Source organism: Passer domesticus, chromosome 8 (genome assembly GCF_036417665.1).
Source record: "Passer domesticus isolate bPasDom1 chromosome 8, bPasDom1.hap1, whole genome shotgun sequence".
NCBI lineage: Eukaryota > Metazoa > Chordata > Aves > Passeriformes > Passeridae > Passer > Passer domesticus.
The window spans coordinates 23,318,885-23,336,234 of NC_087481.1; the positions used below are offsets into that span (position 1 = coordinate 23,318,885).

The 17,350-nt window shown below is 42.7% G+C and overlaps 1 long non-coding RNA gene across 1 annotated transcript; it reads left to right on the top strand.

Moving 5' to 3' along the window:
• Positions 1–701: 701 nt before the first annotated feature.
• On the top strand, positions 702–15,584 carry LOC135306125 (uncharacterized). The gene is made up of 2 exons (XR_010366979.1): positions 702–858; positions 11,455–15,584. It is a non-coding gene; the product is annotated as an uncharacterized LOC135306125 (long non-coding RNA).
• The last annotated feature ends 1,766 nt before the right edge of the window (positions 15,585–17,350 follow it).

Sequence of the window (17,350 nt, forward strand, 5' to 3'; positions counted from 1 at the left end):
AAATCCTCACCAAGGAAGGAAAATAGATTACCTCTCACTTTAAAGGATTCAAAATGTGTCAAGCAAGGTAGAAAAGGCTAAATATACTGTAGCAGAAATGCAGTTACTTCCTAAGGAAACAATGCAATTGGGCACTTTCTGCATATAAATGTTAATGGTGCTGGCTATATGTAGCATTAAGTGGCCTGCAGACTATGAAAAATATTGAATTCCTAATTCAATTTATTATAACTTTGTTGACTGTGAGCTAAATTTGATCTCCATAAGGCTTCTGGTGGCAGACTTCCTTGCTATCCAATGTCTCTTGAACAGCTGTTAAAATACGTATTTCAATATATTTGCAGAATGCAGATAGAAAGTTTGCAATCACAACTGTTTTACCTGGGGAATTGAAACAAGCTAGAAAAACAACCCCTAGAAACGGTCAGGAGAATAGTTCTGAATAACAAATTAATTTTTGAATATATTAAAAAAATCAAACAAGATATTGAATTCTTCATAGAAAATTAATTACCACTGGCTACTCCAGCCTTTGGGAATCGCCTTTGGCACTATCATTCATGGTCTTCTGCTGCCACATTTCCAGAGGGAGGAACTGATGTTGGCTGGAAAGAAAACCATGGAAGCTCCTGCTTGGGCCCTGATTGAGGTAAATTGCCCTCATATTTGTCCCTGAGCCTGTACCTGCCCTAACCCCCCACCCGACTGAGGTTAATTGTCCCGAAGAGCAGCACCTGAGCCCACCCGGCCTCGTCTGCCCCATTTCAGAGTGGGCAGTGTCCAGTGCCCTCATGTTTGCCCCCAGAGTGGCCTGGCTAGGCAGCTGGCTTGAGCCCCATGTGTTTACTGGGATAAAAGGTAAGGGAAGACTGACAAGGAGAGTTTTCTTTTTCATCAGGGAATATCATGGCTGTGTTCAAGGGAGCTGTATTAATCTGGAGGTTGTTGGGCTTTGTGAGGATTGCAGGGTTTGTCTGCTCCGCTGTGCAGCCCAGCACAGCTCTGTAGGGCCTTTCTGGTGCTTTGGACCCACTGGGTGTGGTTGCTTGGTTTGTTTTTTTTTACTTTTCCTTGGTGTGTTTGGCCACATGCACCATCCCTCTCATGCCTCAACTCATAACCATGCAGTTGCCTGCTGAGGTGCCTCGCAGCCCTTGGCAGGTATGGGAGCCGAGCTCTGCTCATGGCAGTGCCCTCTGACCCCACAGGCTCATGGCATGTGCCCTGCTCCCTGCAGGGTTCCTGGGACCGCCAGGATGCTGCTCTGGGAGAGGGAGGGTTGGGGTGCCCAGTGACCCCACATCTGTGGCTTCCCTCAGTCCCACAGGCTCCTGACTCCAACAGCTTCCCTGCAAAGCCTCTTTTTTGTGGTTTTTACTTGCTGCTTTGTTTCAGCTTCATGTCCCCCCTTGAAACTGGTTGAAGAATATTAAACTACTTTTTGTTCTGTGACTGAGATGTAGCATGCATTTGAGCTGGCTATTTCCATGGTCAATGAAATTATGCCATGAGTGTGCTTGAGTTTCTGAAATGCCACTGTCTAAAACACTTCTTTATTTAAGATGGGAAACGTTGTCCTTGTTTATTTAAAAACTATTCTACTGTAAAAAAAGTTGGAATAAATTTGGTTGTTTTATGGTTTTATGCAGAGCAGTGAATAAACTTTAAAGGAATAGTAGTAGTAGGGTGAGGTAAAGGCAAGGTCTGAATATACAGCTTTAATTAAAATCTGTGAGAGCCTCTGATTTCTCTGACATTTTAAATTACATTGAGCTGCAATGTAATTTAATTTTCAAGTCACTTATGTAGTCTGTTCTTGAGTATTGACTGGTTATCTTTTGCCCCAGATACAGAATTGGGATAACTATTTACTTTATTGCTCAAAGAGTGAGTATTCCAGCATAGCTTCTGCTTTAAAAATATTTTTAACCAGTGATCAAGCCAACATAATTTACTGTAAATTAATGGAATAAAACTCTAATGGCTGCAGTAGGTTAATAGAAATGCAGTTAAACCTTGCACCAAAATCAAGTGCCTTGTGTGAACTCTTAGAGCACATCAGGAAGATGTTTAAGAGTCCCAGTTTAACTTATAATTTTTCAATTTTATGTACACTTACATCCATAAGGGAGCAACCTAGCTCTGTACAAACACAAATGTAGAGCAGGAGCTTTTGAGGAAATGCTTGATTTCAGTATAGCTAATTTGTCATCTTTACAACTGAGATTTGCAACACATCTTTATGTAAAAAGTAATGGCAGTTCTTTAACTTCCAAGACATATCTGTCACAATTAATAAATTGTCCTGAGAAATTCTCTGTTTCTAGAGCAGAAAAAGGTTCTAAAAGCCAAGCTCATTTTCAGGCTTCTCATCATAGGGTTCAGGTGCTGAAGCATTACAACAGTTACCTGTTCTCATTATTTGTGGATCAGTTGTGTGGGGTTTTGGTCTAAATTGGACTCACCTGTGGTTTCAAAGTTAATCGCTGTATCTTAAATTGTTTTACAACTGGTGCTGTTGCTCAATAAATATAGTTAACTTATATTTTTTCATAAAATACTAGAGGAATTCAATCTATCATCTGACCTCTCAAATATTTTTAATAATTATTGTGCTACATCAGAGGAAATTTCCTGTTTATTTGGAGGTAGTCAGGTACTTGAATTTATTTGCAATTGTGACTTTTGGCGTGTTCAGAATATTTTTGTATACTCTAGAAATGAAAATGCCAGAAAAGCACTGAGTATTTTGAACATATTCATCTTAATGGCTGATTCCCAATCTATAAAATTATAGAAGGAAATTGTTTTAAGCCTTGAAAAAGCAGTATCTAGCTGTGAAAATAATTTCAGAAGCTTTCAACATTGATCATTTTAATATACACAACAGCTTTAGTTGATGCAAAGTATGTTTCATGTCATAAGACTACTGTGCTTACAAAATTGAGAAATTTTCTGTCCTTCTTGGAAGAAAAATAGATCCAATACTTACATTTTCTCCTAAGAAGTGGGTTTTTTACAAGATTCAATGGCAAAAAATATTCCTGAAGGTTCTCATAGAATAACAGTTGAGATGAAAATTTGTACTGTAGTGGTTCTATGAGAAGTGAAACACCTTAATTTTCATGTAATTTTCCTTTTGTTGGAAACAGTGCTTGTATGTTGTGGTTTTGAAAGGATTATCTGTCATGTGACTCCAGTGGACACCTCATGTACTCTGACCTCTGCTTCACAGGGTGAATGCTGGAATGCAGTGCTTTCAGGGAAAAACATCCTGGAAAGATCCTTTAACTGTTCCTAGCTTTTCCTTCACTGAACTAGGGTAAAACCAAATGGCAGTGATTGCTTGGGAGTCGCTGTTCATGCAGCTGCACCTTTTGTTGCTCCAAGGCAGTCAGGCTGAGGGACTTTGGTGCAAAGGGGAGGGGTCTGGGAATACCTGATGGCAAGTGAGTGGCTCCAGTGAGAGGAGATGGTCTTTTCCAGTGGCTGTAGTTGATGGTGACTAGTGCTAGTATGCTGAGAAAAGCAGGGCTATTTACTATGTTGTGTTAACGTGAGTTAGAATAAGATAAACATGGTAGGAAGATTAATCCATGGGCACTAATCTTGGAAGGAAGTTTGGAAGTTTTTGACATAGGTGTGCACCAGGAGAGAGGAGGGATGAGTGAGAAGCCTCATGCAAGGTGGAGGAGACAATCTGGGCAGTGGCTGCCAACTGCCTGATGTGGGGCAGGAGTGGGGCACTTGGCAAGCTGCAGCAGGGCTGGGTCCTCTGTGCCCAGGAGGGATATAGATATGGGCAGGCTAGTGACAATTGTCACTTGGGCATGGGTGCAGCCCAGTCCCCACCTTCTGGGAACCTTAGTTTGTAATTTGGCTTCCAGAGTTGCAGTAACTTTTGCCACACTCCGGCACTTCTGACAAGTTTAGTTTTGAAAGTGATAAGAGCTTGTTCAGGTGATGCCCTCTGCAATGCTGTCAGTCACTAACTTAGCACCTTGTACTCACTGATCTGTCCATCCAGATTCTGCTGCCTCTTTGATTCCACTACTTTCTGTTTCTAGGATAAAATCTCCCACCTAAAAGAAAAAAATCAATAATTCCCCCGCCTTTATGATCCTCCAGCTCTTTCCCTTCAGCTGTCCCTGTGCAGGTGTTTGCTGCCTGCAGCAGAAACTGCAGGTGGTCAAGGCTGTGTTGGTTGCTTCTCCTGCCCTGAAATGCTGCCCATCTGCCCTTCCAAGTGGTGCATGAGGACATTCTTCATGCTCTTTCTGCTGGTACTTTTGTGATTCCCAGTGTTCAGGGCATCTGGCTTCCTCTTGAACAGTCTCCGCCAGTGCTAGTGTGCTACAACTCTGTACTGGTACATCCAGGGGCAGCATCCCAGCACTGGCAGCTCTTCTGCTTCCCAGGCTTTGGAGCTGCCCAGGCAGATTATGTGAGAAGTCCTTTCAAGCTCTGCCCCTGGTGCTTGACCTTGTGACCTGCTTGTTCCTTTTTCTGAAGTTATTATTAAAAATGTGGTGTTGTCACAATTTTCAGCTTAAATTTTGCATGTAAATAGAGGGGTTTTATTACTCCGGTGCATCCAGAAATTGTGACTCTGTTGTGTTTTCAGCTCTCTCATGTATTTGTTGCTCTTGATTGATTCATGCTTTTATCATGCCTTTTTTATTCCTCTCCCTTACTTCAACACAGAATTTATAACATTGTATCTAAATAAAAAGAGATTTAATTCAAATTTATCTGATTTCAAGTCAGGGTTTTTTATATTTCAGGAAATCTTGTCCATTTTTTGAAATCTCTATTTAAGGTTTTGCCTAAGGCAGAGGCAAGTCTTGGACACATTGAAAAGTTGAGATTTTTGTGTGGTTCCAGTTCTGCCAAGTTAAAGTTGTTTTCCATCCACCTAATACTTCTTGTACAGGGATGCTTTGATAAACACTGGGGCTGTAGATGCTTAAAGGAGCCTTTAATTGTTTGAGGTTCATTTTTTCTTTAGTTGTGTCTCTTCTGTAAGAACATACACTTGTATTCTTGATGCTTTTAAATTCAGCAGTTTTCCTTTACCTGAATGGCTTTAACTTTATTTGTGTATTTTCCTGTTTTTCTTTTATGAGTCACAGTATCCAATTTTCCAAAGCATTATCTTAGTCTCTTATCTCTCTGTAAACTGCTAGGTGATACCTTGTATGCAGGATGTTATACTAAATTGAATTTATTTGCTTTCTGTTACACCATATATCCTTTAAATCTTGTCTCTGGAAATCTTATCCTAGGCAGGTCTGTCCCTGCTTTCCTCTCCCAGTCTCCTATATTTTAATCCAGATGTGTCTCTGCTGAGAGGCTTTGCTCTTGCCCAGCTCTTGTGAGGGGTGTCAGACATCCAAGGCATTGTGTGATATTTCCCCAGTGAACACACTTGTGCTCTTTTGTAGTTTCCATCACAGTGGAAAATTCTTGACTTCAGGTAACAGATAGTGGTGGAGGCAGCAGCAGCAGCTCAGAGTAATGTTGTGTAGGTGAGAAGAACAGATCTTCCTGAGAAGAATGGAGGGGCCCATTGGCCCCTGAATGGAAAGATCAGCAATTGTAAACCCATGGCAGGCAGAATCAGAAGCAGGTGGTTTATTTACCAGTAAAGCATTTTCTTCAAAAAGGTAACCTTGCTTTTTTTCTTATAATCCTAGCAGAACAGAACAAAATAGGCCAAATCTTCCTTCACGTTTCCATTTTTAAGCCTTTTCATTCTCAGCAGCATTAGATTAAAATTTCTTGAGTATTTTTAGGAGCTACTTGAGATTGAAAATAAAAAAAAAACACCCAGCTTGATGCTTGTGCTGTGTTTGGAAACAGAGAAGCTGTGCTGTGGAGTTTATGGAAGTATAAATAGCATTTATACAAGGATAAACTGTTCAAAAGGGAAACTGCCCTTCGTAATGGCTTTCAAAGCCAACAAATGTCTTCCTGTTAATTTCAGAGTAACAGTATTTCTTCATCTCTTGGTCATTACAGAATGCCCTACTAAGCAGTAACAAAACTACCTTATGATCTTTATTTCACAACTTACAAGTTTTCCTTGTTTGTTTGGTTTTTTTTAAGAATGCATTTCTAGGTTATAAAATAAGTAGCAGAAGATTAAACTCCATGCATCAGTATGTGCTCATATAGAAGAGTTGTTAAAACAACCACCCTACTGTTCTCTTAAATCAAGAGGACAGTAACACAGTGAAAAACATTTTCATATGTGTAACACTTCTGCTGTCTAAGCATCAACTGCCTGACCAAACAGTTTGTGTTCTCATCTTTTGTGTCCCTTTTTGAAAACAGTATCTGTATTTCACTTGTTAAATTTCAAAAACACTTTTGAAATTGAAATCAATCCCTAACTTAATTTGAATCTAAAATTTCCAGCATATCAGAGCAGACAGGGCTCATTCAGACATTTTATTATGGCATACCAATTAGGGGCATAATTTTACTTGTGAAATACAAAAATCACATGGAATTCACATGTGCTATATAAAGAAAAACAGGTGAAAGTACCAGGATTATGCATTTCAGAAGCTAAATTGCCTGACATAGTAGTGCAGGCCTCCCATGCACTTGCCTCATTCTCACTGGATTGTCAAGAATATGGAAAGGAACTAAAAAAGTAAATATCATTTGTATTAAAGAGGGCAAGTGAATCTACTATGCTTTTGTTAGTCTTTTGATGCAAAGATGTTCACATAATTGTACTTAAATAAATAGGTGCAGGTTTTGAAGTAAAAAGTGGCCTTTTCAGTTCCAGGCCAAACTTAAGCTGTTAAGACCTGATGTCCTAAACATAAAACATGGGAAAATTTGGGTTGTAGTAATTCAATTGAGATTTCATTCTTCCTCCCTTGAACCCATCTTTTCTATTTATTCAACTTGTGTGTCACAGTGAAGTAAAAAGAGGTTAAAGGACTGTCTCTGCCTTAGGCAGCACCTTGGCCATTATCTTGGGGATTTAGGCTGGGAGGTGAGTGTTCAAATCTTCAGTTTGAGTTGAAAGGCTGACATTTCTAACTGCATCTTTATTATAGACTTGTATTTCTGTAGAGACTTTTGTAATATATTTAAGCATCATGTAGTATTTCAATGGGTTCTAAAATCTGAATAACAAAACTTCCTTGGGTAACAACTAATCTGTCCTGGTGTGCTGCTCAGACAAGTGAGTTATTATTCTATCTATATAATGCCATGCAAGCTGTTACGTATTATTTCAGCTTTACCCTGTAATTCATGTTACCTTTAAAAACACAGATTTAATTATAACAATTTTACTCTCAAGATCAAATATATACTTGCTGAGAGAAAAAGAAATAATAGAATGAAAATCAGCTAAGCAAAATTTAAATTATATTCAAGCTATATTGCAACTATGCAGTTCAAATAATGATCACAAAGACGAGAGGGCAACTACTTTGTCTATTGGGTTTGAAGAGAAATAGACACAAGAACTGACAAACAGCTTTTGTATGTATTGTAAGATTTTGGCTAGATTAACGTTTTAATTATTCTGTGGAAAAGGAAATCTCTCAGATGGAGTCCCCTGCCTGAAGCAGCCTGAGTCCTGTCATGCAGAGTGCAGAGGGGCTCCGGCAGCTCCAGCCCCAGTGCAGAGAGGAACTTCAGGTGGCTCTGTCAGACCTGGCCTGGGACTGACTGAGCGTGGCAACATTATAGAGGTGACAGCTGTGCACCAGAGAGGTCCTGAGGTCAAGCAGGAGGGAAGCAAGAGCCTAATGAAGGCTTTGTCTGAGGGGACAGGGGTGCTCACCACAGTGATGTGACAGGCATTGCATGTCTGCTCAAAGGAAAAGGAAAAACCCAACTTGGTTAATCAATTCAATTAGTACACCATTAGAAGGGGATGGTTCCTGTTTCTCTTCTAAAGTGAAAGTCCTTAAGGATTAAGATGAAAGTTGCTGCTTTTTTCCAAGTGAAACAGGACATAACTTTGGTGCAATCGTTTCACAGGGATGCAAAGGAAGGATTTTTGGTGTCAAGATGCATTTTATTTAGCAGTGTCTGCAGCACTCAAGTAGTGTTGACCCCCATGTAGGGTAGGAGTACTCCTTGTCCTGCCTCTGTGCCAAGCCTGGCAGCTGGACTTTCTTGGCATCTCTGCTGTGGAATTGGCTGAGTCACTTGCAGCTGTTTGTGGCATGGTTGTGCTTTCCCCTGCTAGCCCAGGGTGGTGTGGGACAGCTGCCATCCCAGCTCATTTGTGACCCTTTCCTTGGGAAAAATATACCCTGTTCCTCCGACCTTGGGCTGTAAGACAAACTAAACTGCTCTGCTGCAAATGAAAATAATTTTTGTACATCAAGGCTTTAAGGATAAGGGAGATCTTGGTACTGTGGGAAGAAAAAAGTCTAACCCTAATTTTGTCATGAAAAGGGAATACCCTAACAAAAACCAGGAATTTATCTTGTGTGTGGATCACAAGGCTCCTGGGCATCAGGACTATTGCATCAGCACTCACTTCAGGTTTGATTACATTATATTTCAAGGTATTTTAACACATATTCAAGGCATAAGTGTCAGGAAGTGGCTTCCTGCCTGAGGAAGCAGAGAATATGAATAGGAATGATGCTTCAGAAAACTCTGTCTCCTGAAATGGAGTAGAGATAGCTTCAGGGAGAGGTGATGACACCTTTCCACATAGGGCCAAATGAAGTTTTAAGTAATCAATTAATTTAACTGATTGCTTACTGACCCCTTTTAAATGTTCTCATTGCAGCCACCAGGGCAATGAGCTCCCCAGTCTAGTCAGTTTTGTCAAATCTTTGTATTTCTTTGGTTTGGCTCTGTTGCAGATAACTTCATTTGATCTCCCCTGATTCTTATAGCTAATGCGAGATAGTTAATGGTCATTTCTTATTTACCTTCCCATCTCACTGCTGAGTTGGCAGAACCTTGTTACATTGTTGCTTAGTCCAGCCTTGCCAGGGAGAGCCTTAAGATGCCTAATTGTTCCTTCCACAGAAGGAGCTCTGATCATCCACTCTACCTTTCTGCTTCCTAAAATCCACAGTATGCTTATTCTCAGAGAGGCTGGATCTGTACAAAGCACTCAGGAGGAGGCTGAGCTGAGTGCTGACATGCTCATGTGTGGGCACATGAGCATGTGCCCTTTGAATTCATAAACTTCTTTTTTTCCTTTTTTTTTTTTTTTTTCTTTTTTTGGGTTTTTTAATTTTGTTTTTTTTTGTTTGTGGGGGGTTTTTTGTTTTGGGTTTTTTTTTTGTTTTTGTTTTTTGTTTGTTTGTTTTGGGGTTTTTTTGACCAAATGTGAGAGATGAACTGATGTATGCAACCTTTTGAGTATGCACGGTGGTGCTCTTTGTACCAGCTAGGCTGACTCCTTTTTGGCCTTAAATTGGAACGTGACATGTAAGATTAGGTATTGCAGGTGCATGCTACTTCCATAACAGAAACAAGGCTCATGGAATTTTGTTTGGTTTTGTGATAAATACCAAAATCACTGAAGGTCACCACAGCTCTTAAAATTCAGAGGATGAGGGATCAGAGCTCCAACGTCTTTTTATCAGAATAAAGACTCAGTGGTGATCCCTCAAGAGCTGGTACCTCCAAAAAGAGTTGAAAGGAGTCCTTCCAAAACTGTTCCAATTACTCTGCAGAGTGTGGATGGGGTTTGATAGCTGTCAATTGATTGCTAGGGCTTTGTTGAATGGGTGATTAGGGTAGATGTTGGTCTGTGCTGAAAGCCCCCATCTGTTCCAATCTGATGGTTTTTTAGTTGCTTGTAAATAAACATGCTAAGGTGTAGAGAAGGATAAAGTTTTCCTGAGACAAGGAAATCTTCATCCTTTCTTATTGAAGGGAACCTTACTTTTAAACTCGGATTTCAGCTATCGCATGGGTGATTGGAGACAAGGCAGTGCCAAAAATTCTCAGAGCCAAGGATGAATCAGGAAGAGTTTTACCAAAAGTGGAATTTTTTTATATTTAATTATTAAATTAAATAGAAAAAAAATATTAATTAACTTTTTCTATTTAATTATCAGTTTATGAATCTGCTAAGCTAGTCTTCATACAGATATTTTTCTTCAGATTATTGTTAGAAAGTAGTCTAGTTCAAATCTGCCAGAAGTAGTCACTGAAACCAGGGAGCAATTATGTGACAAGATTGGAGCTTTTTACTTTCTTTTCATTACCACTTTCACATCATCATTACTCTTTGGATATAATTGATAGGTATAAATACAGTTTGATTTGTATCAAAAGCTGCACTGTGTTTTTAAAGATAGATTTGTGTTTTAGATCACCTAACCTGCAGTGCAATGAAACCTATTTCATTAATTGAAAACAAAAAACCCTAAAAAACTTTCTGCCTTCGAATAGTACTTTCCTACTGGTAATTTTCCACTTTGCAAAGATACCTGTGAGAAGGATTCATACAGTTAATTCAGTCCTGCCTGTCTGCTGGCTGCTGTTTTGGCTAATGTGTTGAAAACTTTTATGTGATTCCTTCTAGGCTGCTATTTATTAAGGGATTAAGAATGGTCTTTTGAAGTGAACAGCGTGTATGCAGCAAACCATTTAGTTTAAATGAAAAAGAATGAAAGTGCTGTTAGCCTCGCTCTTTGAAGATGTTTGGGATTCAAACATTTGGTCTGAGGTATTGCTGTAATTTTTTTTTTTTAATAGTGTGCCCTGGAAGCAAAACAAATTTTTAGGATTTTCTTTTACCTTTTTATATGAAAATTCTCTCCTTCCAAGAGAAAAGTAGCTGAGAGACTGGCAGTGCTTGTGCATGGCTCACAGTTGTGCTACTTGAGCACAATCTCTGCAGCAGTGCTGTAGCAGCAGCAGTGCTGTGGAGCCTGCTTGGCTCCTGTGCCCAGGGAGCAGGGGTGGCTCTGGCCCCATCCGCACTGTGCCTGGGGGATGCATGTGCAGCTGCATCTCTAGGCCCTGCTGAAACAGGGCATTCTGGGGCAGTTTTGAGGTGAGTGATCCTGGAAGCAAAGCCAGTGGTTTTCTGGTGTTGGAAGCCCTCTGAAGACACTTGCCCATAGCAGAGATGCATCCTAGGCTATTGTCTGCCCCTGTGGTACAAGGGAAGGTGGTGCTTCACCTTGCCTGCATTGTCCTGAGCCTGGGAGGTCTCTGTCCCTGCAGCCTGTTAAAGGTGGCAGCATCTGTAGGTTTTGGACAGGTGGATTTGTAAGTAATTGCTACCTTCACCATACCATGGCTATTTTCAATCCCTGTGGTAAGGACACAGTGGGTTGCAGCACTGGTAGTGTCCCGGCTTACTAGCCTGGCAGACTTGTTTAAATTGAGTAGGCCCAAATGAATAGTTAAAGGTACACCAAGGATTGCCATCGGGCCTTCTGTGAGGGTCACCCTTCCCAAATGGCATTGAATATCCTTCTGTCTTCCTACTAGGTGATTGTGGTGACTGGAAACACTAAGAAGCTGGAATAGAAGCAGCAACAGTGTGAGAAAAAACAGTTTGGCAGAACTTGGGTTATCCTCAAGCTTTCACTAGCAAGCTGTATTGTATACTTGGCAGAGGCATTATAATGCAAGGAAAAGCACCAAAACCCCAGTCAGTAGGACAATAAAAATAAATTCCCAAGGAAGTGTAAAAGGAAGTGTAAGCTTCCTTTTCATCGTGAAGTACAACTTGTGGGATTTTTGTGCACTGGCCTGAAGAAAGCTATATAGACAACCTGTCAGAAAGACTGAGGGGAGGCTGTCCTTCCACCTAGGTCTGTGTTTTCCTCAGTCCTGTTGGGAAGAGCATAAGGAGAACACAACTGTTGAAGTGTGCTTTACTTTCTGGCTCTACCTCCTGGCTACATGGCATAGTGATTGCTTGAAAGCAAAGCTGTTATTACAGCTATGCCGTGACAGCTACAGCTCGTCCATAGCTGCACAAACAATTTGGCTTTGACAGACACTCAAGCAGTTAGCTCATTGAAGTAAAGAAGTCCCCAAGTATGAAAATGATTGGCTGAATTCAAGCTCAGACAAGTGGACCCCAGCCAATTCCTTCGAGCCAAGGATGCACCCACATCATCGGCCGGGGGAGTGGTGGAGTCGAAATCTTTGTCCAATCAACTCTGTACGAGCAGGAAATTTAAAGCCCCTATAAAAGGGGCTGCCCTTCAAAAAATGCTGGCTGTTGCTGCATGACCCTTGGTGTGTATGGGTGGTATTCCTGTCTCCACCATCAGCAACGCTATGCATTATTCACAAAGAGAAACAAGTGTTAATTATTTCTGTTTGGTGCATTCAGTGATAGCCTGCTGTTGTAATTCCCCCCCCCCCCCCACCCCATGGATTTCTGGAAGTTTTTAATAGCTTTTGGTATACCTCGTGATGAAATTCCAGGTCCTTGGTGCAATCCTTTTTGAAAAAGGTGGGTCCAAATGCTATAAATGCAATTTTTGGCAAAGAGCTATCAATTTTTTTTTAGCTGTATAGAAATTGGGTGAAAACACTATGTTTAGCCTGCCATGTAAAGAAAGGATTGATTGATTAGATTAAGTCACAAAAAAAAAGTCAGCGCTATGAGTGTAACCCTCCCTGCACCAACCCTAAGTAGGATCACTCAGAGTGAAAATACAGGACAATTTGATGGATGCTCATTTCACTGCAATGCTCCAGCAATATAATTAAACCAAGAATGAAGATTTAAGATGGAAATCTTCCTTGCACCTTAGAAATACAAGGCAAAGGGGGTAGAGCCAGCATTTAGCAACCATGCAGAGGAAAGAACAGAAATTAACTGATTTGGAATGGACAGGCTACTTACAGTTTTATCTGGATTCCTGTTTTGCCTCACTGTACCAGAAAATATTTTAATTGATGTAGAAAACTTAATTTAAAAAGTTTACTTTACCAGAACTGTTTTCTGTATCATCATCTCCTAAGTGGAAGACTGATTCTATGTTCATCAAAAGATGGTTGTGGATGGAACAGCATTGCTGAGCACAGTTGACTTTGTGGATACAGTGTTGGTGACCAGGTGAGGGATGAGCTGTGGATTGATGGAGCAGCTGTGGCTTGAGGACACCCTCTGTGCTTGCATCTCCTTGCTTTCTGTGAGCAAGAGAAGTCTGTGCCCATCTTTATGCAGATCTGTGATCCTGGTCATAACTGCAGCATTGAGCCCCAAGTAAAGCTATTGCAAATGTGATCATTTGCCATTAGCTGTCAGAACAGATAGAAGAGCATTTACACCAGCATTTGAAAGCTGCAATGAAAGAGCTCTGTTTCCAATTCAGACACAAAGCACATGGGCTTCTTATATTTGCTCAGTATTCCCAATCCACTATTAGACTGTGCCTGTTCTGTGCAATCTGTTTTTATCTGCCCCCATCTGTTCCAATCTGATGTTTTTTTCCTGAAAAATGAAGCTGGCAGAGTGTGATTGTTGCAAAGGTAATCAATTACTGCAGCTGTAAAAGTGTTCTGCCTGGTGGAGTCAGTGTGTGCTCTTACCAGGCTGCTGCACTTCCTCCACCCCTTCCCCTTGCACAGGTAAACTGCACTGCCATGGGCTGGAGCCAGCTATGATGGAGGCAGCTCTGGCTGCTACTGAATGACAAATGGGAGACTGCCTGCTGTAGTTCAGGGTTTGTGAGGGACTTTGTCAGTGAGAACAGCTACTGGTGGTGCATGAATGGCTGAAAACTGCATTTGGGGAATAGTTGTAAGTGGCAGCTGTGAAAGAGGGTGGGTGTTCCTCAGCTGGCTGGCCTGGGCCTGGTACCACTCAAGTATGGCTTTTATTTGTAAATGAATTGAAGGAAGGGATGGAGAGTACACTTAACAAATTGGCACAATACAAAACTTGGAAGGAATAGAATTTGAACATCTCCCTGCGAAAGCATCCAATTGTACTAGCACAGTAGATTGAGCATTTGGACAAGGAGAAAGTGTAAGAACAACATCTGCACAGACAGAGGATACAGGATACCCTATGAGAAGAGAATGATGGGAATTACTATGCTCCGTTCACCTGACTCTCCATGCCAGCAAGGTCAAGCTTTTGTGAAGTATTAACATTGCTAAGATGTCTGAGGAACATTTATATTTCTGCAGGAAAGGGGGAGTCATCTGCCCACTCTGCTTGTCATGCTGCCAGATGGAACCTGCAGTTCAGGCTCTGGTCTAACAACAGCTTACAAGCCAGGCAAAAGTAGCCTGGAGGAAAGAGAAAAGTGGTGAGAGATACATGAAATATGATCTTGGAAGAACTATGTATGCAAATATAAAACAAAACAGGAAGATTTGGAGAAGACATCAGCTCTCAGGTGCAAGAGAGATCTGTGAAGCCCCCAGCAATTATCTGTTCCCCTCCTTATATCTATGAACAAGGAATCATGTGTCAGGGCTCCTGCATGAAAGACTTAGCCAAACAGCAGGGAAAGTGTGCTAGTGATAAGCCCTTTTTTATAAAAAAGAATAGTTTTTGGCTCTTAGGTTGTGCTATAGGCACTGGGCCAGAACTCACAGAATCATCATAAAGAAGCCCAAATTTGAAGGAACCTTGGAGACCATCTGCCCAGCTTTTGTGGGAAAGGGAGCCTAGGTGAGATTATCTAGCCCTTTGTCCAGTCACGTCTTAAAAACTGCCAGTGGTGGTGTCTCTGCCACCTCCTTAGGAAAGTTCTTCATGTGAATGGTTTTTCAGACTGTAAAAAAACTTGCTTCTTATATAATCATGTGCTGCCATATACTAGCTGGTTTGTGCTAGGCAAAATAACCAGCCCCTGGATTGACTGACAGGGCCTTGCGCAGTCAAATCACTCCCAAGGCTGCAGGCATTTCACTGGCCAGAACCTGGAAGGGGCATAGAGATTAATGCATCCAGAAATATCCAGACTATATCCAAGGAAAGTATCCAGACCAAGTTTTTCAAATACTCTCCATAAGGAAGAGCTTGAGAAATTCTCTCTGTTCCCACATGAACTCTGGGGTGAATGGTCTTTGTCTCCTGCCCACTCCCCGCAACGAGTCACATTACAATAATGGAAACCATGGAGTAGGTCCATAGTGTTATGGACCTAGGACTTGGCTAACCCTGCCTCTGAAATAGCAAAAACCTGAATGACATGTATTAAAAAAAGACAGTGTTTTCTAGTTTTGGGGAAAGGAAAATCACATTTTTATGGACTACATCTTGTGTGGTAAAGTCTTGGAATTATTTGCCTTTTGCACAAAGAGCAAAATTTGCTGTCTCACAGAGCACTTTCCTAGGAGCTGATATATAACAAAATCTTTACATGGCATTGGGAGGGAAAATATAAACAGGTTACTGCTTTGAGCTTCAGATCTTACTTTGGTAGAATGAGAATATTTCCATTTACCTCAGCAGTAGTTTAGATTTTCACCAGGTGTTTTTGAGAATACCAATACCTACTAACAGATGATCTAAATAAATACTGCTTATTTCTACCTTTCAAATCTGCATAATAATAAATACTGCTTTGTTACTCTGGCATATCAATTACAGCATGTATGATATCACAAAAGTGATGTTCTAAGAGAAGCCGCTAGCAGATTCCTCTGTGTCTGACAAAAAAACCAACCAGTTATTAGTTTTGAGAAGTGATAATCTGTTAAACCACTAAGAAAGCTGACACACCTCTGTGAACACACATGTAAAAATGAACAGACACCAGGAATTCTCTCTTTCCCTTCTGGCTGGCAAACAGGTAACAAAGCCAGTCTCGGCTGGGCCCCTTCCCAGGGAACCCCGTCCCGGCCGGGCCAGACCCCAGCAGCTGCAGGGCAGGGAGAGGAGGGGAGGGGAGGCTGTGGGACCTCCAGCCAAGGCAGAGCCAGGCCAGACCCCAGCAGCTGCAGGGCAGGGAGAGCAGGGCAGGCTGTGGGGCCCCAGCCAAGGCAGAGCCAGGCCAGACCCCAGCAGCTGCAGGGCAGGGGAGAGCAGGGGAGGCTGTGGGGCCCCAGCCAAGGCAGAGCCAGGCCAGACCCCAGCAGCTGCAGGGCAGGGGAGAGCAGGGGAGGCTGTGGGGCCCCAGCCAAGGCAGAGCCAGGCCAGACCCCAGCAGCTGCAGGGCAGGGCAGGGCAGGCTGTGGGGCCCCAGCCAAGGCAGAGCCAGGCCAGACCCCAGCAGCTGCAGGGCAGGGCAGGCTGTGGGGCCCCAGCCAAGGCAGAGCCAGGCCAGACCCCAGCAGCTGCAGGGCAGGGCAGGGCAGGCTGTGGGGCCCCAGCCAAGGCAGAGCCAGGCCAGACCTCAGCAGCTGCAGGGCAGGGGAGAGCAGGGAAGGCTGTGGGGCCCCAGCCAAGGCAGAGCCAGGCCAGACCCCAGCAGCTGCAGGGCAGGGGAGAGCAGGGGAGGCTGTGGGGCCCCAGCCAAGGCAGAGCCAGGCCAGACCCCAGCAGCTGCAGGGCAGGCAGGGGAGCCCATCGGCCGCTCAGTCCAAGCCTGGCCGCTGAGATCCCGGCCCTCCCCACAGCTCGGCCACCGCACAAACCAAGGCGGCTCTGCAGCCTGCGCAGAAAGCAGCCCCTGGCTGGGACTGAGCACAGCCGGGGCTGCAAACAGCCCCGCGGCCAGAGCGGCTGCCCCGTTCCAGCCCGGGCCCCCGGAGATCCTGACACGGCCCCAGCGCGGCCTGGAGATCCATCACCAGCAGTGCTCTGGCCAGCGCCCGGCAGGGATCCCTCCCTGCGGGGATCACCATCTGCAAGGCCCGGGGGACATCCTAACTCTTTCAGTGCCCAATAAGGCTTGCAGACCTTCACTCTTCCCTTGAATGAGAGAAAAGGACAGAGTGAGGACACGCAGAGAAACAACAGGAAAACAACAAGGTCAGTGAAGATGAAGTCCCAGTCAGGAGACGTGAGGAGATGCTTTTAGTTTTAGATTGAAAATCCTCTTGTAAAGCTGTGGAGAAGAATATAATTGATACAGCAGATTCTTTTTTCTCTGTAACACATTGAAAAGTATGGGGAGATGAATCATTCAAATTGTAGATACAACCAAAGCTAAAGCAAGTGGATGTCAAGGTAGCTGTGATCCTATGAGAAGTCTGAACAGAGAGAGAGAAGAGTGATGAAGACCCTGTGCCCCCAGGGAGAGAAGAAGACCTCTGTTCCCAGAGATGAAGATGATTTCAAAGATAGATGAAAAGAACCTTTACTCTTAAACAGTTAATCTTTAAAATAGTACCCTATAAGGTGACATAGCCCATAAACGCAACTATGGGAAGAGGTGGGAAAAATGGGAGAGACTTCACAACTGCAGATTTTCCAGCCAGCTGCTATTTGTGAAAATTAAAAGCCATGAGAGAAGTTTTCTTG